The sequence below is a fragment of the Anabrus simplex genome, chromosome 1, assembly GCF_040414725.1.
Source record: "Anabrus simplex isolate iqAnaSimp1 chromosome 1, ASM4041472v1, whole genome shotgun sequence".
NCBI lineage: Eukaryota > Metazoa > Arthropoda > Insecta > Orthoptera > Tettigoniidae > Anabrus > Anabrus simplex.
In genome coordinates, this window is record NC_090265.1 from 873745492 (window position 1) to 873769934 (window position 24443).

The window sequence follows — 24443 nt, forward strand, 5'->3', positions numbered from 1 at the left end:
GATTCTCGGCTCTGCCACGAAATTTGAAAAGTGGTACGAGGGCTGGAACGGGGTCCACTCAGCCTCAGGAGGTCAGCTGAGTAGAGGTGGGTTCGATTCCCACCTCAGCCATCCTGGAAGTGGTTTTCCGTGGTTTCCCACTTCTCCTCCAGGCAAATGCCGGGATGGTACCTAACTTAAGGCCACGGCCGCTTCCTTCCCTCTTCCTTGCCTGTCCCATCCAATCGTCCCATCCCTCCACAAGTCCCCTGTTCAGCATAGCAGGTGAGGCCGCCTGGGCGAGGTACTGGTCATTTTCCCCAGTTGTATCCCCCGTCGCAAAGTCTGAAGCTCCAGGACACTGCGCTTGAGGCGGTAGAGGTGGGATCCCTCGCTTAGTCCGAGGGAAAAACCGACCCTGGAGGATAAACAGATTAAGAAGAAGACGAAGAAGAAGAAGAAGAAGTGTTTATTGAAATGGTAGTTCGAAAGAACTTTGAAGCCAATATTACCTGACACGTTAAAAAGGGTCGTATGCTTGTTCTATATACGGCGTGCCCCTACCCCTTAAATCCGACATTTAGAGATATAGAAATTGCGTGAAGGAAAACGTGATAATGGGATTTGAAAGAGAGAGAATTTAAAATAAAAAATTCGATTTTATGTTCAACAATGCAACATTTCAGCCATGACTTCCCTTAGTAAAGCTGTTGAGAAAGAATAGGGTAGACATTTATTTCGTGCTCTTGGATTTTATCTTGTGAAGCAGACTTAGGTCAGGGCGAAATTGCGATCATTGCAAGGGCATACAAACTCGCAACCGAACACAAGGGTGACAATCAGTGGGTTACCAAAGACGTTCTACTTAACATGGAACAAAACGAACAGTGCTGTGATGTACTGGTTGTGACAGTTAAGAGCCGCAGGATGTTCTTGCCTGGAAATCAAACGATAAAGTAAATAGAAGCATTTCAAATATTTTCAGATCTGAGTAATTAACCCAGGCCTTTCGAGTTCTTCTATATTATTTATCATGAAGTGTACTTCATTCTCTCCCCTGCTCGGTTTCTTACCTGAGTTCTACCAGCCAAGCTGTAGACGAACCATTATTCTCTTCACTAGAAGCGACAACGCATCACTTCGTTATTGCCTGATATAACTCTCATTTCAGCCAGGGAATACCTGGATAATGGAGTGTTCTCCCTCAGTAAACACTTCACTGGAGGTGGAGCAAAAGCGGACTCTAAGAACAACCCAATTATCCGTGGAATTGCCTTAAAGCGAATTGCTTCAAAGTTTAGGGCTCTCATTAAATAGGATGGCTAAAGTTTTAATTTTGTTTAAAAGCAAGCTGTAGTCGTTAAGGTGATACTTTGTTGGGCGTTAACAATATGTGTTGTTAGCAGTACACATTTTACGGCCTACTTCACTTGCAACGTGGGGACACTCTACAAAATTTCTGTCCAAGAAGATGGTACAGGCCATAATAATAAAATTATTCAAACAGTCACGAGGTTGAGGATCTTTACAGATCTCTATTCTAATTAATGAATTGTGAGAAATATTTTAATTAATACTGTAATCAATATTTAATTATCATATATTAAATAATAAGTTTGCACGAAAAACCCTAAAATCAATAATTGATTAATGCGTTCTTGAAACGTATCATAAGACAAGGTGATTTAGAGGAAAGTGTTGCGTACTTAAATATTTTGTGTTATTCGATGTTTCGATAATATAATGATAATTCCTTATCCATTGGGCATTAAAATAGAAATAATAACATCGGGAATTGCTTCTGGAGTGTTACTACCACGATTTGATACACTTTATAAGCGCACGAGTGTAGTATGACACGCACAGAAATGTTTGAATGTTGGTTGAGGGCAATTCCAGCATTTGTTGTGTAGATTATTAAAGACATTTCGTTACATTACAATAATTAATATAATTTTCGCACCAAGTAAGGTCATTTTGTCACTAATGTTCAATAATAATGTTTTTAATGTTATTAATGATTGATTAGTAATAATAAATGGTAATAATTAATAATATTAAGCTTTTTAGGCCTTTTCAATTCGCTAAGTCACCATAGTTTCGCCCCCAGTGTAGCAGTGACATCGTGAGTTGTGTTGCTACACCTTTCCAAGACGCTGGGGGCAAGTGCACCGCTGAGACACCACTGTAAGCCTCTTATGTAGGACAATGAGTGACAGTGCGCTAGGGGAAGCATGTTCCTCCATTTGTATGAATGCCTGCCTTTTTGAAATAATGTCATAATGTTTACGTCCCACTAACTGCATTATAACGGTTTTTGGAGACACTGGGGTGGCGGAATTTAGTTCAGCAGGAGTTCTTTTACCTATCAGTAAATCTACTGACACGAGGCTGACGTATTTGAGCACCTTCAAATACCACCGGACTGAGCCAGGATCGAACCTACCAAGTTGGACTCAGAAGGCCAGCCCATCAACCGTCTGAGACACTCAGCCCAGCTTACTAATGCTCATTCCATCATTATGCTTATGCAATTCAATAACACCTCCATGCCTCCTTCTTTCTGGTCCTTCTTGGATTCAGTACTTCATTGGAATGAGGCCTAGTTTTAAGGCTGGGTGCCCTCCTGATGTCAAACCTATGTGGTGGGCTGTTTTGACTTTTGCGATTTTATGTAGTGGATGGTAAGTGTGGGGTGTCGTGTGTAGATGGAGAGACGTGTATTGAGACGAACACAAACACCCAGTCCCCAAGATAGAAAAATTATACATACGCAATTTAAATCCTGTACCCGTCCAGGATACGAACCCGGAGTCCTCTCAACCGATCATTCAGCCAAGGAGCCGAGCAACCCGTTCAGACCCATCGTGCTTAATTATGCATTTTGAGTCTTGTATTTGGCTGTAGAAATCTCAATACATGTTGAAAACAATTCTGCACATCATTTAAGACAAATTTTGGCACAGATGCAGCAATCTTGACTTATTTTTAACTACAAAATGCTGAAAGAAGAATGAAAGGTCATTACTCAGCTCGTCGAAATAAGGATTAAAATTTTGTTTATTGTGCACGCACAGTGTTACGCAATGAACGTATTTAAGTTGTGTGTGAATTTGTACATGATGATGCTGGATTTGGAATGTTAAACTAGTAGGATTTCTTTTAATATTTTATTTCCATGGAATTACTTGTTGTACTCTTGTTGTTGTGGTTGTGGTTGTAGTTTTTGTTGTTGTTGTTGCTGTTGTTTGCTAATTGTGTTTTAACTTTATTTTCACACTACTGTAAGTGAACTTTGCCACCGGGATATTTCCTAATCGCGATGTATTTTAATAATAATATAAAACCATCTAGTTCGGAGCTCTTACAACTGAACGTGTAAATGAACTTCATGGTATTTGCTGTGTATAATGACAATATGATAATATTATTGTAAACTGACATAATAAAATGATAATTATGTACATGAAAAGTATGTATTTTCATTGTCACTTTTTCAAAAAGATTCTCTAGAACATCATGATAATAAAAGTGTCTTGAAATTTGTGTATTACAGCAGACAAAAATTCTGTGGATTTAAAATTGAAAACTCGATACACTATAGGTCAATGGAATACCGGAAATGGTAAGGTAGTGATCCCCACTGCTGATCGTCACAGGAACACGTACTGGCACGCGTGATTGGTATTTATTCAGAAATGGTGTAACAGACAACGATAATACGGTCATGTGGAAATAATTGCAGATGATAAGACTGTGGAGAAGATCTTCAGGAAGAATTTTGAATGAGAAGCAGACGAAGAACCTGGTCGTTGAATGAAGTGGAGACCAATTTGAAGAGAATGGAAGACAGAAAATGGAGAAAATGGTGAAAATGGAGAACGAAGGAGATAATAATTGGAAGAACTTGTCCAGAGACTCAGGAACAAGCAAGGTAAGAGTGGAACCAATATTTCTGGAAACTACGTGGAACATTTCAAATTGATTTCTTTAGTTTTTTCCACACTGCTCACATAGATAGGTATACAGGCTGACCTCACAGTGATGCAGTCAATTAAGCACAGTATTGCAACAAAGTTATCTAAAAAGAGTTCGCTGCCTTTTCCATTCGTACTGAACGTTGTTTACTGCTCTTTAACTAGATAGCAAAGATGTTATTAAACATTACTAGGGAATTAATTCGAGGCGTTTTTAACAACCACTTCATGCTACGACTGAGACAAATTTGTTCCTTTCCTTCATAAGAGTTAAATGTAATAATCATATTCCAGCCAACATTCTTAATTGAAATTTGTTTAGTTTCTATCACAGGCGAGTGTCATAACAACGAATATTAAATATATCATTATGGGTTCATTTTTGTGTGTGTTTCGTTATCCCCGTAATGTGGCCTCAGTTAACGCTTTACGCGTATCTCTATGTAATTGTCCGTGAACAAGTCCTGGAAATTAAAAGTAACTCTCTTAACCTTGATTTTATGATAACGACACAAATTGTAATCAGCCGACTGGTGTTTCGTTACAAGTGGAGTTTTAACATCCAGGGAATTTCTTAAATTATAGTAATGCACTTCCCGTTTGGAATTCTTTGACGGAGGGTACTTTGTGGCTGGGAGGTGAATGAACTATTGTTTCATTATGTTCACAAAATGGAATGCTTCTTCGTTTTTGTGTGGAGTGGATTTGTCAATATAGTTATATAAATGGTATTGGTGATAGTTGCCTCCCTTCAGAGCAGAACAAGAAGATCATTTAAGCTAACTACTGGCCCATCACAATGGTTTCCGAGAGTTTAACTGCTCAGTACTCGGACACAATACGCAGTGTAGGAGTGAAAAGTGTGTGGAATTAGGACCTTATTCATAACTTGCAAGTGATGGATAGACATGGATATAGCGACGATTGTCTTATATACCAAGTAGTGGAGACAATGTCAAGATTTGAAGCATATTAGGAGGTTTATTTGTCTGTAAATTGTATCAATGTTTTACTTCAAAATTGATTCTTAAGAGCATGCCGTTTCATATCGGAAGCCCTCACGGTGTGGACTAGATGGATCATGTATTATGTTGAGAAGAGTATAACGATGAATGTAGAGTGGACTCAGTACTGTTACTCTAAATTAATAATAATCAGAGAATAAAGTAATTACTTAAGCCCTCCGTAAATTCCCGGTGCATTTTATGATTTTAAAATCACAAACACTTTACAAACTATTTTTGAAATAATAGATTCTCGAAGGAAAGTGGAGGGCTTATGGAACCGATAGATAGATATATAGATGGAGAAAATGGTACAATTAAATACCGGACCCATGACCTTTGTGCCCTAAGAACATTATGCATAAAGCGACAATCATTTAAAAGTTGGATTCTTGATAGCATGGATTTGACACGTGATGAGGGGGTGATTACCTTCGGTCCCACGCTCTGGGGTACGTGACGTCAGCCACACGTGTCGACGGCGGAAGAATCTCAAGTCATTTTTAAGAACTATTTCAAAGCGCGTGTACATGGCGTGACCCAAGCCAAGTCAAAAAAATATAGTGCCTATCCAAGGGGGTCAATCATCTCACAAATCGAACCCGTAAAAATTTTAAATGTCCATGAACACTACCGCCAGAAATGTAGCAAGCATGTAGTCACTTTCAAAACTCTTGAAATTACAGTTTAGTTAAGTCAGAAAATTTATAGAAATTTTCTTGGCGGCAAAGGGAGATATCCGAAGAGAGGGAGTAACTGCTATAAATATGAAGGGACGCCATGACGAAGTCTCCTTCTCCGGCATTTGTGATACAAAGCGGACGAAAAATTGTTGAGCTGCTCTACGAAATCAAACCAACGAAAGTAGACTGAGTTCAACTGCAGATTTTAGCCATTGTGGCTAGGTCTTGAGTCCACGAGGAGATAGTTTTCTTGAGTGAAATAATTGTACCAGATAGGACGGTCAAAGTACTGAATAAATTCTAATGTGATTAAGTATTCGTGTGCGGAAATAATTATAGTCCATCGTGTGCGCTCAGCAAACAAGTGAAGGGTATTTTCTTTTTTTATGCTTTATTCCAGGAAACCTGAAGAAACATAATGGTTTGTAAAGCCATGAATGTAAAAATGGCTAAATAAAATGCCAGGGTCGCAGGTGACCCCTATGACGAACAATGGTGTGACTACATGAGGTAGGTGACTTTCCATCTTACTACCTCTTATATCTTGTCTCATGATCTCTAAAAGTGTATTTGAATGGGGATATACGACGCAGTGGTCACCCCTACTAAGTTTTGTAAATGTGAGAGTACGACTAAAAGAGTCATTTGTTTTATTTCCCACTTGGATAAATTTTTGAAGTCTTGCGAGTGCCGTATAATGTTGTAAAAGTTATTGAATAGAGTTTCGAAGTGATATCACGTCCAATGTAGATCGTTATCCGTGTGAGTGTACTGCCTATATTTTGTGATGTCAAATTAAGATGTTCATTCGACGTAAATTTTTCTGTCTGCAATTTGAGGTTAATAATGTAGAAATCCATGGTCACTCATTTTCAATCGAGTGGAAGCGCGCTGTCGGGTGAGAACCTAGGGTGATGAATTTGGTCACGGAGAGAAACGTTTTTCTAGGCCCATTTTGAACTGTGTCTGACTGACAATAAAAGATCTAGTAGAATGTTTCAGTCATTTTCTCGTAAAAATCAAGTTATTAAATACGATATCCTTTATGCGAAGTTATTCATGATTAATGCATTGTGCGATATTAGACGTCGAGATTCCTAGTGAGGATTTTATTCCAGTTCTTTGTCGATGATAATTGTGGAGCTGGGAAACAGAGGTTAGTTTTGTTGATATGAGATTTGTGAATCAGGTTGGACCTGTCATTGAAGCCGGGACATGGAAGCCCGAGGAATGTTTTATATGAGTTGAGATGAGATGTGCGAATCAGGTTAGAGTCCTGTCATTGAAGCCGGGACACGATAGCCCGAGGTATATTTTAAAATGTTGGGAATGGAAAGAAATTCATAGAAATCCATAGCGGTATTAATTGGCGACGCGTATAATTAGTGTGGGCATCTTGAAGCATAATCTGTGCATTTTGTTGGTTAGAATATCGTATTTGTTTAATTATGTCGGCGGAGTTTAAAAGGGAGCATTTTGAGAAGTCAGTCAGGTAGAACGAACCGGGTGTTTCACATCACTGCCAAGCGAACTTGGGGACGAGAGGCCTCAGCTGTGATAACGGGACAGGCGTGGAATTGAGATTGTACTGTATTCTCGGCCGGGGAAAACGTTAAAATGCTGGATTTAGTTGAAATTCATAGCCGGTAATGATCTGAGTATTGTGAAATACTGTAAAATTTGTTTAATTGGGGATGTAATGAACATTTGAAATCACGAACTTTGAGTATAAGGAACAGAGTAAACAAATTCAGGGTTGTCCAAAATATAGAGCGATGGTTGTGATGATCGGTTTGTCTGTGAGGGGTGTGCAAAATTCATAAATGGTATGACGTGATATGACATCGTAATTATATGGCGAGTTGTTTGGTTTGTACGTAGATTATTAGGATATCCAAGTGTTAATAACGGTTAGGACTAGATTAGATTTTAAAGTGTGAGATCACGAGACAAGATATATAACTGGACATGAATTATGTAACAATTCTTTTCCAGCCAGACAAACATCACAAGACTGAATTCACATCACAGCTGCGTAGGAATTTGTGAAGAAACCAGAGTCCGCGGAGATAAAATTTGTTGTTCGTTAACATTTCGTCAAATCATTTAAATTTATTTAATTATTAAATTCAGTGAAACCGCATTTTGAAATAACTTTAATGAAGCGAATAACTTGGAGATGCATTCTGGAAATTTTAGTTTGTTTTCGGGGGAATATTTAAATATAAAGTAACGATTAAAGGGACATATCGGAAGGAAATGGATTTTACTGCCACAAAGTTTGTGAGCATTGCTATTGTTGTAATTATTGAACTTTGATTGATTGAGCAGTGAATGTGCTGGGGATAGTAAAGTGGAAACTTTGGTCATCAACCGATGTAACTTAATTGTGTTTAGCCTTCAGCCTAGAAACTTGGATGGTCAGGGGGTCATCAACCTCAGTGATTTAGTTTAGGGCCATATGCCATTGTAGCATCATTTCCTTGCGGTCATCATCCACAATGACTTTAAAGTAACTTAGAAGATTAGATGTCGGTCCATGACATAGACGCAGGTCACATCGATTCAATTAAGGGTCCATGCCGTAGAACCACTGTGTGGCACACACCGATTGGACGGCCTTAATTATACCCAGAGTCCAGAGTTCGTGTTACGAGGGCTGGACCATAACGAATCACTATGATGGTACATGTGGTCTCACATGGAAGCCGAATTTAAGGATTTCCAGACTTTCCTTTCTTAAATGATTAATATTTGAGACAATGGTTTCTAGTATGAATGCCCGTCAGGCAGTTACGTTAAAGTCTCACACCAGTGTTCTGACGTTTATGTAAAAATGATTGTGGTGTCCAGTGGACACAATTGACTTCTATGATACCGTTGACATATCAGATTGCTTCAGAATTTTTCTGAATAAATAGCAATCTTTTAAACAGACCTATCATTCCAGTAGATAGATTAGAATTACTGAACCCTACCTTTACCTCAGCAAGTGACGAAGAACCCGATACGACCCAAGAGACAGATCTCATGAACTTTGCTGATAGGTAAGAAAGGTAGGTATCCCTCAATATGGATCTAAAGTGTTCAATACATACATAATGAAAAGAAGACAGAAAGGAAACCATTTGGACAGCCAGAAAGAAAGAAAGAAAGAAAAAAAGTATAAACAATGATGGAAGGAAGGAAGAAATAAAGTAATTCCGCCCAAGAGGCAGGCAGACAGACAGAGAGGCAAACAGAAAGAAAGAAAAAGAGAAAGAAAGAAAGAAAGAAAGAAAGAAAGAAAGAAAGGGAAAAAGAGATGCAGTTCGACTGACAGAAAGAATAAAGGAATTAAGGAAGAAAGAATGAAAGAAATAAAAGATAAGAAAGAGAGAAGGAAGGATGGAGAGGAATCCAGTCAGACAGACAAATAGACGGAGAAAAGAAGGAAGAAAGAAATCAGACATCCAGTCAGACGGACAGATGAACGGACAGTCAGACAATCCGTGAAACAGTTTGTGAGAGATTGCAGACTTCTAACAGATAACCAGCCAGACAGGCAGTCAAAGAGACCTCTACCTAACATACATTTAGATTATTGTTATTATCATCACAGACCTTGAGAGAGGCAACATTTTTAATACATTCCCCAATAAGACGATGTAGAAACATACAGTCTTAAGAATGTTTATATCTAGTTGAAAGGAATAATAATAATAATAATAATAATAATAATAATAATAATAATAATAATAATAATAATAATAATAATAATGAAATTTACGTCCAACTAACTACTTTTTCGATTCTCGCAGACACCAAGTTGTCAAAATTTTATCCCGCAGTAGTTCTTTTATGTGCCAGGAAATCTACTGACATGAAGCGGACGTATTTGAACACCTTCAAATACAGCTGGACTGAGCCAGGATTGAACCTGCCAAGATGAGCTTAGAAGGCCCGTGATCTACCGCCTGAGATACTCAGTTCGGAAGAACATTCTTTGTTATGGAATGATAAAGTTAAATGGATGTGTTGGCCGTGCGGTTAGGGGCGCACAGCTATGAGCTTGCATCCGGGAGATAGTGTGTTCGAACCCCAGTGTTGGCTGCCCTGAGGAAGTTTTTCGGTGGTTTCTCATTTTAACATGAGGCAAATGCTGGAGCTGTACCTTACTTACGTCCGTGGCCGCTTTTTTCCCACAACTAGCCCTTTCCTCTTCCATCGTCGCAATAAAAGCTATCTGTGTAGATGGGACGTAAACGTTAAAAAAGGAATGGAAATAAAAAGTAAGGTGATTTCGAAGCATTCAGTGAATATGAGCGAGATTCAGTAACAGATGTCCAGGTTTTATGAATATTAAGTAACTTTATGTCGATTTAATTGGTGTCGCTTACTAATAATAACAAGGTGTATTATTTGAATCCCTATTATTGGGACACTTAGTCCGTAATTAAGAGGAAATCCTTATCAGGAAGAAATGCTAGGAATTATCACGGAGGGAGAGCTGTCATACCATTATGTTGATTTAGTGAGTGAGTACCATTCATTCAGGACATTTCTTAATTGCCGTAAATTACTACTGTCTGGCCAATTTTGTGATCGAGAGCTACGTTGGTACATATTTCAATACAGGCAAGTGTTGTTTGATTATAGATATACAGTATGATGATTATGATGATGATACTCATCATCATCATCATCATCTGTTTACCCTCCAGGGTCGGTTTTCCCACGGACTAAGCGTGGGATCCCACCTCTACCGCCTCAAGGGCAGTGTCCTGGAGCTTCAGACTTTGGGTCGGGGGATACAACTGGGGAGAATGACCAGTACCTCGCCCAGGCGGCCTCACCTGCTATGCTGAACAGGGGCCTTGCGGTGGGATGGGAAGATTGGATGGGACAGGCAAGGAAGAGGGAAGGAAGCGGCCGTGGCCTTCAGGTAGGTACCATCCCGGCATTTGCCTGGAGGAGAAGTGGGAAACCACGGAAAACCACTTCTAGGATGGCTGAGGTGGGAATCGAACCCACCTCTACTCAGTTGACCTCCCGAGGCTGAGTGGACCCCGTTCCAGCCCTCGTACCACTTTTCAAATTTCGTGGCAGAGCCGGGAATCGAACCCGGACCTCCAGGGGTGGCAGCTAATCACGCTAACCACTAGACCACGGAGGCGGACGATGATGATACTACTAAATAATAATAATAATAATAATAATAATAATAATAATAATAAAATAATAATAATAATAATAATAATAATAATAATAATAATAATAATAATAATAATAATAATAATAATAATAATAATAATAATAATAATAATCAAAATGTGCGCTCACTAAGTTAGAGCAAAAATAGAGAAGGATTGTCCACAACATTCTTGGCCCAAAATACAAAAACAAGATGTACATAAGAAAATCCATGCAAGAGATCCACTCTAAGACAGAGAAGATCACGGACGCAATGCGCAAATGCAGGGTTCTTTTCTACGGTCACATACGACGGATGGACGACTCTTGATGTTCAAAAATAAATTTTAACAATTTTGACTCGAAAACAACAATTCCCTGGTACGTTAACGTCAAGAAAATCCTCGAAGAAATGGGCTTAGGACCAGATGACGCGCACATATGAGACTTTCTCAGTAAGCATAGTGAATTTTTGGACTTTCTGTGATGCGAAGCAGACAAATGGTGCAAAATGCTCGGATGAACGGCTGCTCAACACAGCAAGCTAATGAAACCTACTGGATCAATTGAAAGCTGAGCAAACGCCAGAATGTATAATGGAACTTATCGTGGTCACTAGTTGGCCGATTAGCGAATAACAAATGTAATAACATGAAACCATCCGTTAATGATGTCTCCCTTATCAATCATCCTATTGAAGAAAAAGTTTTAGAAGTGGTTTTCCATCAAGGTTGGTTGATTCCCAACCAGGTTATTCTGGTATATTTTGTGGGAGAGTAAAATCACTGTCTACTCCGGGTATTTGAAATGCTGTGGACGCTGAAAGCTACCTCTGGACAGGGGGCTCATCGAGAAGATGTCCCAAATCGATTGAAGCATGTCTATTCTGATACATGGAAGAAAGCACACTCCGAAAGGATGAACACCTGGTGGGCCCAGAAGAAGGCCAACAGTTGAGATCTCGCGATCCTTAGTGGCCCTAACGATGAATAATAATAACAAAAATAATAATAGTATGTTTTATAGAATGAGAAAAGGAAACCGAATACTTGTGCTTGGGAGGTGAGGGGAATGAATTGTTAGAGATGGTTCCAAGTATTTAGGATCTTTTATGTCTAAGGACGGCAACTTAAACACTGATATTAACCACATAGTGCAGTCTGCCTGGATGAACTGGAAAAGAATGTCTGGCATCCTGTGTGGCAAAAGACTTGGCATAAGGTTTAAAGAGAAAGCCTACAAGAGAGCAGTGAGGCCAGCCATGTTGTATGGTGCAGAGACTTGGGCAATAACAAAGGGACAATGCAATAAATTAGATGTTGCAGAGATGAAGATGCTAGGATGGATGAGTGGGGTCACAAGAATGGATCGCTTCAAAAATGAGAAATTGAGAGTAACAGTTAAAGTGAAAGAAGTATCTAAGTACAGGAGAGAAGACTACTATGGTATGAACACATTTTGCGTAGGGATGAAAGCTATGTAGGGAGGAGAGTGATGGCTACTTCTGTGAAATGGACTAGAAATAGGGAGAGACCAAGAAGAAGGTGGAAAGACAATGTACGAGAAGATCTGAAGGAGAAGAAATTACGGGAAGATGATGTGTAGGATATGATAAAGTGGAAAAGACTTGCAAGAAACATCGACCTCGCTTGAAGCGGGATATGAAGAAGAGGAAGGAGACGAATAGAATGAGTAAAGTAATTAAGTTAATTTCTATATAATTGCTTCAAAGAGAATATACTTTTATGAGCTTCAAGAATTAGGTTTTAATGTCAGTCAGTGTCCGAACTCGAGTTATGTTTAATATGGTGTAGACTGTTCCCACTCGTCAACACAGTTACAGTAAATCAACAGTACAGCCAGATACAGTGAAGCTTAATAGTCGAAAGTATTCTTTGAAAACCGTGTATCAGATATGAAAAATTCATTAGCTCACACGGAGCCACCAAATCGTTTTTTAATCCACATTAAAGAACAAACAGCGCCATGCATCTATGAGTACAAGTCTACTGGATGGCTGACAATTTTTAGTATAATAACAATGGCCTCCGGAGAGGCCTGGTACGAGACTTTTTCTCGCAGACGCCCTATTAGGCTACCTGCATGTCTGTGAAGATGAGGGCCCTATCTAGGATGATTACTAATGCTGAATACGCCACACACACCCAGATCCCGAGCCATTGGAATTAACCAGTTAAGGTTAAAATCCACGACCCGGCCGGGAATCGAATCCGGGACCCTCTGAACCGAAGGCCAGTACGCTGATCATTCGGCCAATGAGTCGGACACAGTTTTCAGTGACGTGTGGTTTATGGAACGCTGTCCTGAAGGACGTAAGTAATTTGATTATTTATCAATGACCACCGGTGTAATGATATTAGCAACTTAAACTAATTAACAGCCGCCTATCTTCGAAATTTTATGGTTTTCATGTTATCACTTTCATTTTTATTGCACTTTTTTATGAAAAGCCTCATAAGAATAGCTCTCTTAAGTATCACCAGTAACACACTGGACCACATACCGTACAACCAACTGTGTCATTCCAAAGAATCTTGACATATAGAGGGACTGCAGCCCGAAGAGTTTAAATGAAAACAGTAATATTTCCGTGCTGAAAGTTTTTCGATATTGGCTATAATTATATTTGTATATCTGTTTTATATCTATGTAGTTCAATTATTATTACTACTTTATTTTATTTTGTAGTTATTCTCAATATTCTATACTAGGAACATACCCGTGCTTTGCTACGGCTTGAAACTGAAACATTGAAATTTTTAAACTTTAAGAAGTCCACTGACGGCTGAGCTTGGAAAATGCACACTCAATTCGCTCGTCAAATGGTTTTGGAGGCATGATTATTTATTTTTGGATCTAAAACTTATTTGAATTCCATAGAAATTAAATGTTTTAAAACCCTACCTCATTTAACATCTAGGACGTGAAGTGATCAACCTGCAAAAATTTGACTTGTACTTGTATTGGAGGAGTAGAATGTCTTAAATCTACTTAATAATTAACATCTAGGACATACAAGACTAAACTACATGCAAAATTTCAAGTTCGTACGTGAAACGGTTTAGGGAAAATTAATATTGTGATTTTTAGAATCAACCCTCATCTAAACTCCTTAGGGGAAAAGTATCTGATATTTGACACGTAGGCCTCATGACATAAAAGAACAACCTTCTTTAAAAATTACAAATACTGTAAGTACGTCAAACGGTTCTAAGGAATTAAAAATTTCTTTTATGGAACTAACACCATTTTTCAACTTAGGGGTGGAATGTTTTAAAATATTTCCGATTTCACACCTAGGATTTAACCCTATAATGCCCGGCGTAACAAATTTGTCACACAACTTTCAGATTGTATCAGAAGCTAGAATATTCTTATTGCCCAGTGTAGCACATTTGTCCCACAGTCATGAACACATCCTGGTGGATATTTTCTTCATCTGTGGTCCGGAAAGTTCGCACCATTTTATTGAAGTCAACCGGTCGCTGCTGTGAAGGAAGATGACACGCAAGGAAAGTTTGTTATTCTTACTGTTTCTATAATTTAGTGTTTTCCATACTTATAAAGTTGTATTATGAAAGTATAATGTTCATTGAAGAGAAAATGTACTCTGGGATATGTGTAGCTGTAGTGCCATTTCAGAATCTGATGTTACAAATATGTAACACTGGGCATTGGAGGGTGTTTTTAATGAATGGCGTGTGTTATGTATTGCTGTTGTTTGTTATCTGTCCTGTTGAAATTGAGTGATTATTGACCATCACGTGTGCTATATACGAGTGAAATATGGGGTAATAATAATAATAATTTGCTATTATTTTCAGGTTTCCCTAGAACGAGTAGAAGATGGTATCTGTACATCTTTTGGCATTTGATACGCATTGCAGTTGTCAATAGTTGGACCAAGTACAGGGAGAATTGCAAAAGTCTACAAGAGCAACACATGCCATTGAGAAAGTTTCAGGCTGAAATTGCATGTGCCGTTGTTTAAGCTGGCAAAGGTAAAGCAAAGCGAGGATGACCTAGGTAGCAGAGACGATGTGTCAAAATCTAGGAAGAAAGCAGCTACAACAATTCTACCAGTTGCTGATTGCCAGAAAGACAAATACGAGCACTGGCCAATATGGAAAGACACAAGAGGATGCTGCAAGATATGCATCAAGATGGCCTCCCACATTTAGTGTGAAAAGTGTAGTGTATCCCTTTGTTTGAACAAAGACAATAATTGCTTCAGAAGGTTCCATGTGTAGATAGCGCTAGAATATTATAATCACAGTGAAAATTGAACTGAAATTGAACTAAAATGCTCCTTTTTATGCTCATTTTTATATGCTTTTTATTTTTATATGCTCGATTATTCTAATTTTAAGGCCTATTTCTGTTAAAATGTAAATAATTAATATCAAGCCACTCTTAAGGAAGGGAATGACTGTACAGAGGAGTTAGTTAATAATAAAATACTTTTTGAATGAAATCTATCGTGTACTTAGTAAATGCCCAGTGAGACAAATATGTCGCATTAAAAATAAAAGGGTCAAAAATTTGAAATGGTACAAAATGCATATAATAGAGTAAGTTGAGGCTATAGGAAGTATTTTTACTGGAAACATAATGCTTATATCATCATACAGTTGGTTTGGGCATTACAGGGCTAAAATATATGCTGCCATTTGGAATTTTTTCTTCGTAAGTTAAACGGTTTCGGAGGAATGAATATTTAGTCTTCTATCTTAACCACCATTTAACTCCTTGAGGGGTTACGTTTTTTACAAACCTTCTGTTATATAACACCTACGATATCTATTGTAAATCTATCTTCAAAGGTCATGTGGTTTCAGAGAAGGGAATATTTTGTCATCAGACCTCATCCCCCAGTCAAACACCCGTAGGGTTTTTTTCTTGGTTTTGAGACAAATTGTTACTTAAAATCTAAGACATAGAATTTTGTTTGCATAGAGGGCAGCATCAGTTATTCTAACACAAAATATTCTAAATAAATCCTACGTTTTGAGATGCAGTCAATTGCACAGTGGTCCTACAGGAAAACTATTCCAGTTCGTAATCGGGGAAATAAATCTTTGTTTATAAGTTTGAAAGCACCACACAACGTCTAGTTTACGTGGGTAGTATTCGATACTGATGGAAAATCTTGTCTACAGGTAAACGATGGAACGTTTGCTTTCAGATCGGACCAGGCTGAGTGGCTCAGACGGTTGAAGTGCTGGCCTCCTGACTCCAACATGACAGGTTCGAACCTGGCTCAGTCCGGTGGTATTTGAAGGTGGTCAAATACGTCAGCCTCTTTCTGGTAGCTTTACAGGCACTTAAGGAGACTCGTGCGGGATAACATGCATGTGAAATGCATCTGTCTCGGAATAGGAGGGTGATCCATAGGATTTAATGATCATCATCAGAGTTCCTGAAGTTAACAAAGCAGTCCTTCAAGTTGTGGTCACAAATACGAACTCGTTCAATGTATTCTGACTGACCAAACACTAAATCCCGACTGACGGATTTGGAACTATTGTCAGAATACAATTACGAATTTGAACTCTTACTTATCTTTGTAGCATTAATATATATATTAAATGAGTTTATGTTACTAAATAAAGCTTTTGGCAAATCCGTCCGTCCGTTCTACTGGACCGATTTTCTTCATTTTTGTTGTATGCTCTCCGGAGTTACCTACCGCTGAATCATGAGACATTGATAGGTCTCTAAGTTCAGCCAACTTTGAGTAATCATAAAATCAAATTATTAAATGATCATTCCAATAATTGCAGGTGGAGGCTTATCCTAACCCACAATACATTCTGTACGTAGCAGGTTGCCAAGCGACTTTCATTATATGTGATTTTCATCCTTGCATGCGGCCATGTTCGATTTTTACCTGTCTAGCCAGAGAGTATACACTTCCTCGGATCGCGGAAGAATACTATTCCCTGCTATATACTCTTTGATTCTCTAACATTTCCCGGTTTCCAAATATATTGAACAGATGACAGAGCGTTCCTAATAACTTACATGCTGCTATGAGAAAAAGTCTACGTACAAACAGATCCCCTCATGACATACGCCGTAGACATTATCTGGGAATACCTATCGAAAGCAATCTAGCTGCACTAGAAAGAGCGAGGGCCATGTATGATTAAAAAAGTTCTCTTCCCGGCAAAATCGCTCTTCAGAGACTAACCTATGAGCTCAAAAGATAACCATTATATATAGAAGAAATGCATTTAAAAAATACCAACGCCTTTTACGACACAATACTAATGCTTACATCAAGAACTACAGGATAAAATGCGAATATATGGATAGATTTTTACCAAACAGATGGCATGATGACGTCAGAATGGATTAATTCTGACTACGAACTGCGCTTCTTATTAAATGTTCATAAAACCATTGAAAAGTGCAGGCCAAACAATATGACTACGACAGGCATATCAAGACGAGTTATCTGACGTGTGTAACGAGTGCTGCGGGGCAACACGGGTCCTCTAGTTATATATATAGTACCGGTCAAATGTTTAGGACCACATAAAGAAATCACGAAATGTCATCTAGAACCTAAAATTGTGCCACTAGACCTCTGTAATTTTCTTTCTGATATCTCACATCTAGTAGGATATATGTCGCCTGATTTCATTGAGTTAGTTCAAGTACAGTAGAAGTTATGGATTTTTAACTCATGGAAGGTCACAACAAAAAATAAAATTTTTTTGTAATATAATGTACTGAATACTCTAATTGGTTGAAAGTATCACCAACAAGACTTTTTTGTAGACTTAGGAATAGGTGGGGGCCATTTTAGTATAAATATAAAAATTCCGGTGAAACTAAAAGAACACTAGTAGAATTTTGTGGAATTATCCAAAACATGTCAATAAGAAAAAATAGAATCACAAATAGGGAACTAAGAGGTGTGTTGTGGTGGCTTTTGGGTTTATACAAAAAATAAGGGAATAAGAGAGAACCATAACGTAAATCAGTGTTTATTTTGTGACTACATAATGGGAGAAGCCCATTTACTGAGAACATGTAAGGGAACGGAGGCACTGAGAACTAAATACCTTGAAGATGAATATAAATTAAAAGTAGAAAGAGAGAAAGAATTTTATACAATAACCAAGTTGTTAAATAAAGAATGGATCACCCCAGGAAAACTAGCTAAATTTTTCTGTATTCTAAGAAACATGTGGAAGAAAGAAATTAAAATGAGATTAGTAATAACAGAAAGTAATAACAGTACTGGTAAATGATAGTAAATGTAATATACATGAGTATGAGGATGACTGTACAACAAGAGATCTCGGAAATATCAGATATGTATTCATTATAGAGTTTAAGTCGCTAAGAACTAAGGGCGACTATAGTTATAAGTTTAGCACTATGTTCCTTTTATAGTTGTTCAGTGTTCCTTCATATATTACATATTGTATATTTCTAAGTAGCAGATTTAGTTCATCAATATGCTAACAGTAATGAGTTCCTTAAAATGAGGTCGTTTGCTGTGTGTTAGCCTGTTTTGTTTGCTGTGGGATTGCTAATTAGTTTGTTTTGGCTGCTGTAGTATAGTAGAGTAGGAAGAGGAAGAGATAGGCCTAACCTATCTCAAGCCCACTGTTGACTTAGCACTTCTGCATGTGTAGATTAGAGTAAGGTGTGATGACAATGAAAGTTACAAGCGCAGCAGAGAGATAATATGATGATTGTACAACAAGAGATCTCGGAAATAGCAGATATGTATGAGTTAATAAGATTTCAAGAAGTATATGGCAGAAGGAAACGAAATGATATTAGCAATAACTACAAGTATTGTTACTGTTAAACAAGCACTTGCGTCAAATATAGTAATGGTAAGATACATGGTGACATTTAAGCATGCAGTGGAACAGATTGATATACCTGTAAAGGTTATTTAAATTCCTGTGAAGGCGCTTTTGTGACTTGCCTGAAAAGGTTTCACATAATATGTAGTATCTGCTGGAAAGTGGGTATTCACACTTATTTAATTTAATTCTGCTGTGGAGTAGAAGTGTGTGCTCTTTGTTAGTTTGCCGCAAGGTGAGCAGTTACATTGTTTGATAAAGATCATTTTTTCGTTAATTTAAGTGTATAAATAAACTAAGGTAAGATACATGTTGTCCTAGAAAATATAGCAATGCTAACGTCTAGGACAAAACAAATTTTATTCAGTATAGTTAAACAAATGTAAGAGGAAAACTTAAATGTTAAGCATGTATCAAAATTGAACAAATTGCAATAAAAGAGTGCTCTCTCCCATAATTCCGGAATCCGGAACTAGGGAATGGGCGTACTCCATTCTATAAAAATTCCGAAAATATGCGGCACCGTTTTTTTGTGTTTTATTTTTGAACCAGCGCCAAAATTGTCGATTTTTCTTTGCCTTTTTCATGCATGGCCCAAGGTATCAGTGTGAGTTATCGGCGTCAAACTTATCTGCCCTGATAGTGTCATTTCCTCTCTGTGGATGGCATCCAAGAATACGTTTCTGATGTCGATATTTCACACTGATACCTATGACAAGAACAAGGAAAAATTGACTATTTTAGCACTGGTTTGAAAAAAAGTATACCCACAAAAATTGGTGCCGCATTTTTTCGGAATTTTCATATTTATACTAAAATGACCCCTAACTATTGCTAAGTCTCTACAAGAATCTTGGTGGTGATATTTGAAACCAATTAGAGGATACAGTACATAATATTTCCAAAAATGTTGACTTTCTGATGTGACCTTATAACATTTAAAATGGTATAACTTATACAATACTAGGCGTAAATCACTGAAATCAGGCAATGTATATCATATTAGATGCAAGAGCTCCGGAAAAAAGATACAGAGGTCTAGTAGCAAAATTGTAGGTTCTAGATGGAACTTCATGATTTTTCAATGTGGTCCTAAACTTTTGACCGGTACTGTAATTTTGAATGTGACAGTAATTAATAATTGGGTATATGTAATACAGTTCCTGATTAAAGAAGGGCATTCTCTCTCTATCGGTCTATTTTCGGACCACATTTGCCATAAGGGAGTAAAATCTCCGTGGACTCGTCGTATCTTATTAATAAAAAGTTAATAGGCATGAAGGTAGCAATAATGATTATTGGTACAAATAGGTGGGAACTGTGGCAGGAGACTATTTGTAACAAGAAGATAAAGTTGGGAATGAATTCCAAAATCAAGCTACGAATTGAGACGAACTGAGGACGATTGACTACCTACTAGAATAATGTATAATAATAGAAGCAGAGGGAGACTAACACGTCGTTGGTTAGACTCAGGTTTTAATGATTTAAACATAAGAGGCTTAGAAGTAAACAATACCATAGAGCTCGTTGCAGATACATTACTGTGGAGCTTTGCAGCGGCTTTCAAACTGAACGCTGAATAATGAAAGCAGTGGGTTGTCAGAAGAAATCAAATGTACGGTTAACTTATTCTTAAGTTAGAGGTAACAGATGCAACTACAGTGTGTGTGGCCTTCTTGCCGTATACGTAGATGACTTTGCTTTTTGTGCAAATGCTTAAAATTATTAAAGATAAGGACAGTAACTAAGCCCAGGTGTGTGCATATTAGATGAAATTCACTACAAAAGATTTTCATCCTATTCTCTAAAGAATATCATTATTTATTCAATAAGTCTTACGTTCCTTTAAACATATTAAGATAATTTTATTTTAAAAATTCTTAATAAGTTAATAAGTTCTTAATAATTAACACCAAAATAAGTTACCCCAAGTACAGTACACTTATACACATAGTTCCTTAGAATTTCTGTAGAGAAAGATTCACTTCGGATATTTTGTATATTTCACGAGAACATTGCAGAAAAATATCAGAAGTGCGAAATTGAATTAGTTTCTGTGTTGTCACTGAAGTGTGTAAACTTGAAGGCAGATTTTAATTACAGCTAGTATTCCATCATTTCTATTTTCCTTTATTACTCATCTGTCCAACTGGCTTAACTCGTAGCACAAAGATTGCCGAAACAGTGAGTGATATGGAATAATGGATTTTGTATTTAAAATTACGTATTCTAAGGGCAATAATTTATTAATGCACTTCACATTTAACCTATTGTGATTGTTAGCACCCATGCCTTACGGTCCTACATCCCCGATGGCCTTTAGTGACCGCTGCTCAACTCGGAAGCGCAACAAAATTTGTGGGCCGTTATTCTTGTCTTTCTAGAACGGGGCCGCTAGTTCACCTCCAGATATATTTCTTGAATTGTTCTCAGGTAGGCTGATTAGACCTCGAAGTAGTCCTAAAACCCTGTAGAATCTCCGAGCTGACCAGAATCGAACTCTGAACGTTCCGTTAAGAGGCAGGCTCGCTACCTCTGGCATAACAGACCGGCTGTGAATGAAAACGATTAGCAGAAATGACGATAGGAAAATTTGTTATATAACTATTTTGAGAGAATATCTTCAGTGGCACCATTTCTTCTAACCATGACATATACTTTGTACGTTTGTATTAAGTGGAATCTTAATGAGTGATGGATGTTTTAATGAGAGGTTAATTAGTCTTTTATTTACGAAAATGAGCTACAAGCGAGATACAAAACAGTAATCCGCATGTTCACTCCGGGGAAATTACGAGATTTCTTTTTGGTTTGTTTCGACTTTATACTCAGGTGACTGCTACGGTAAAAAGGAAACATCTTTTATTAGATGTTAACATTAAACTAATGAGATGCTCCTTTGTGAAACATTTACACTGGGGTTGCTAGAAAAACAAATATGGTGATGCTTAGAATCTGCCAATCAGTAATCTCTAAGCTACACCGTGTTATGTAAGATAACGTTATATGACATTCAACCCATCCGCTGATATTCTCAAGCTCTGCCACTGAGATTTTACATATTAGAGAGATAATGGCCATATCATAAAGATTTGAAGAGTCGTGCTGAGTAGTTCCGACGGTAGAGCTCTTATTTTCTGAGCTCAAATTCATGGGTTCGATCCCGGTCCATTTCAGAGTATTTTGAGGTACTGAAGTTCGCCAGCCTCGTATCGGTAGATACACTGGCACGTAATGAACTTCTGCGAGACACGCGAGACAACATTCCAGCACCCCTGCGTCTACCAAAGTTCGTGGGACGTAAAATAATTCTTCTTTTTCTTCGTCTTCTTATTCTTCTTCTTATGAAAGTGAAGAGCGTTTTCCTGACGCGACTAATTCCTTTAAGCACCGTTAACTTAAACGGGTAATCTAATCGAAACATAATGATTCTCAGCAATGAACGTGGGTTCGATTTTCTGATAGGATATTGAAAAATTCAGAAACACGATATCTACTTCTAAAATGACATAGGGTTCTAAGGCTCATTCAGCCTACATCAGGAATGGGTGCTAAGTTAATTCCTGAATAAATTGACCAGGCATAGAGCTCACTACTCTGCCTCACTTAGTGCGAGGTTACAAACAGGTAAATATTCACATATATTTTGTACAACCGCAAGTGAGTATACAGTCAGCCTATGAAGAAATTATACCTAGCCCCTTAGTAAACCTGTCTACAGGAATATCTGTTCCCTTCAGTCTACTAAGGTTAGATACAGATGATGCCTCCCTGGTTAGATACGATACCACTCGGCTCCAAATTATGCAACCCGGCCGACAGTACTGTGTGAAGGTTAGCCTGTTCATTTTACCTTACGGCGCTAACAGCGGCTCACAAAGCCCTCTATCCATCATCCGGCTTTGAAAGCAAGCGACAAAGACAGTCACTTCTCGTTCATAATTGATACTGATATACGATTTACTAAGGGTATTATTATAATCCTTATAATAATTGACACATAGAACGTCACGTAAGATACCCAATACTTATCCGTGCACGCATTTACCTAGCTCCCTCTGTAGATGAGTGGCAGTGTCGACCTCTGCATCTTTAGATTATGGATTCAAAGTTGGTAGAAAGTTTGTATATTTGTAAGTTGGATAGAAGTTCTTTCGGTATTCTAAGTCGGACAAAGTTGGCATGTAAAATATCTCAAGTGGCACATCCGGTGTTTATTTAACGAAATTCATTAAAACTCACCACAATTCGTGCAACAGTTCCACTTCCTCCAGTAACTTTTAGAGTGAGATGAAATGTCGAAATTGACTCATAAGTATCCTATACTTACACGACTTCCAAAAAATTTCCTGCAAATGCTACCCTAGACCATATGATTATTATATATTTTATCCCTTTTGCGTTTCCATGTGAATTGATTCATGGAAAGATAATAATATTATAATAATGCAAAGCAAAACCATCTCAGTTCAGGCAATGGAGGCCCTTGGAGGGGTGGAAGGTAAAGGCCTCCACTATCCGTAACCTCGGTACTTGGTGGGATGGAGTGGTTAGCTCTACGTCCGGCCGCCTTTGCCCCCAGGAATTAACCTGGGCTGAGTGAGCCCCGGAAATGGAAATCTCGTTTCCTAATGTTTTCAAGTTCTTGACGAGGAATCGAACCTACGTCTTTCCGGGTGAACCGAACACGCTAATAATAATAATAAAAATAATAACAATAATAATAATAATACAGTTATATATTTAGAAGGTTACTTTTACACTTAGTCCTACGAATGAAAATTAGTGAGTTAAGGTTTATATTTGATTTCCTGTAGTCTTTCTGACAAAACATTAGACCGTGTGGTAGTTATTCTTAAGCAAGCAAGTAAACACCCGGTTCACTGCCTTTCCCGTCAGAAAACTCCTCAGTTAGTATAATGAGTTTCAATGAACCATATTCCAGTAATCAGTACAGACTTAAAAAACCCAGGAGTTCTCGAAAATCGGATTTAGACCCTCTGCGAAGAGGGCATGTACACTACACCTATATCCTGGGGCTGTCAAGAAAGTAATTTTTAGTTCAATATGACTATCATGATTATGTTTACGGGACTGCCGTTTTTACATGGGTTGTAAACTACAGAAGCATGACACTTTAATTCAAGAATATCACACGCAATGGCCAAGATTCGAGTTGCTACCTAGAGTTTAGACCTCTTTAAACAACAAACATCAACAACATCGAGTTGCGACTGATTTAATGAGGAGCTTGTGACAACGTCCTACAGTTATCGCACACCTGACCATTTTTAACTCTCTAATGAGTGATGTAATTAACTCTGGCGAAGACAAACAAGAGAGACAAGCATTCAAATAAATCATTGGACATTAATTACCAATGAAAATACAGTAGAAGCTCGATTTAACGCGATTGTCGAGGGACATGCTTTACCTCACGTTAACGCTTAGGCGTGGTAGCTGTAAAATGACCTACAGTGAAACAGAAGAATGGGGAAGAGTAGTAGGCTACAAGAGAACACAATTTTATAAAGGGAACTGCACATAAAATACACATATTCGACGCTCCATTCTTCACATGATCTATTATGTTCATTTCATCGTCTGCCCAGAGTACGATTTTCTTTTAATATAGAAAACATTTCTTGGGAGACAAATTAGGGCTCCTCATACTACGAAAAACGTAATTTTATCAATTGCGCTGAAAATTGAAGGGCTGAAGGGCTCGGAAAGGTTTCATATTGTGAGTCATCGATAGCTCTATCAAACTAA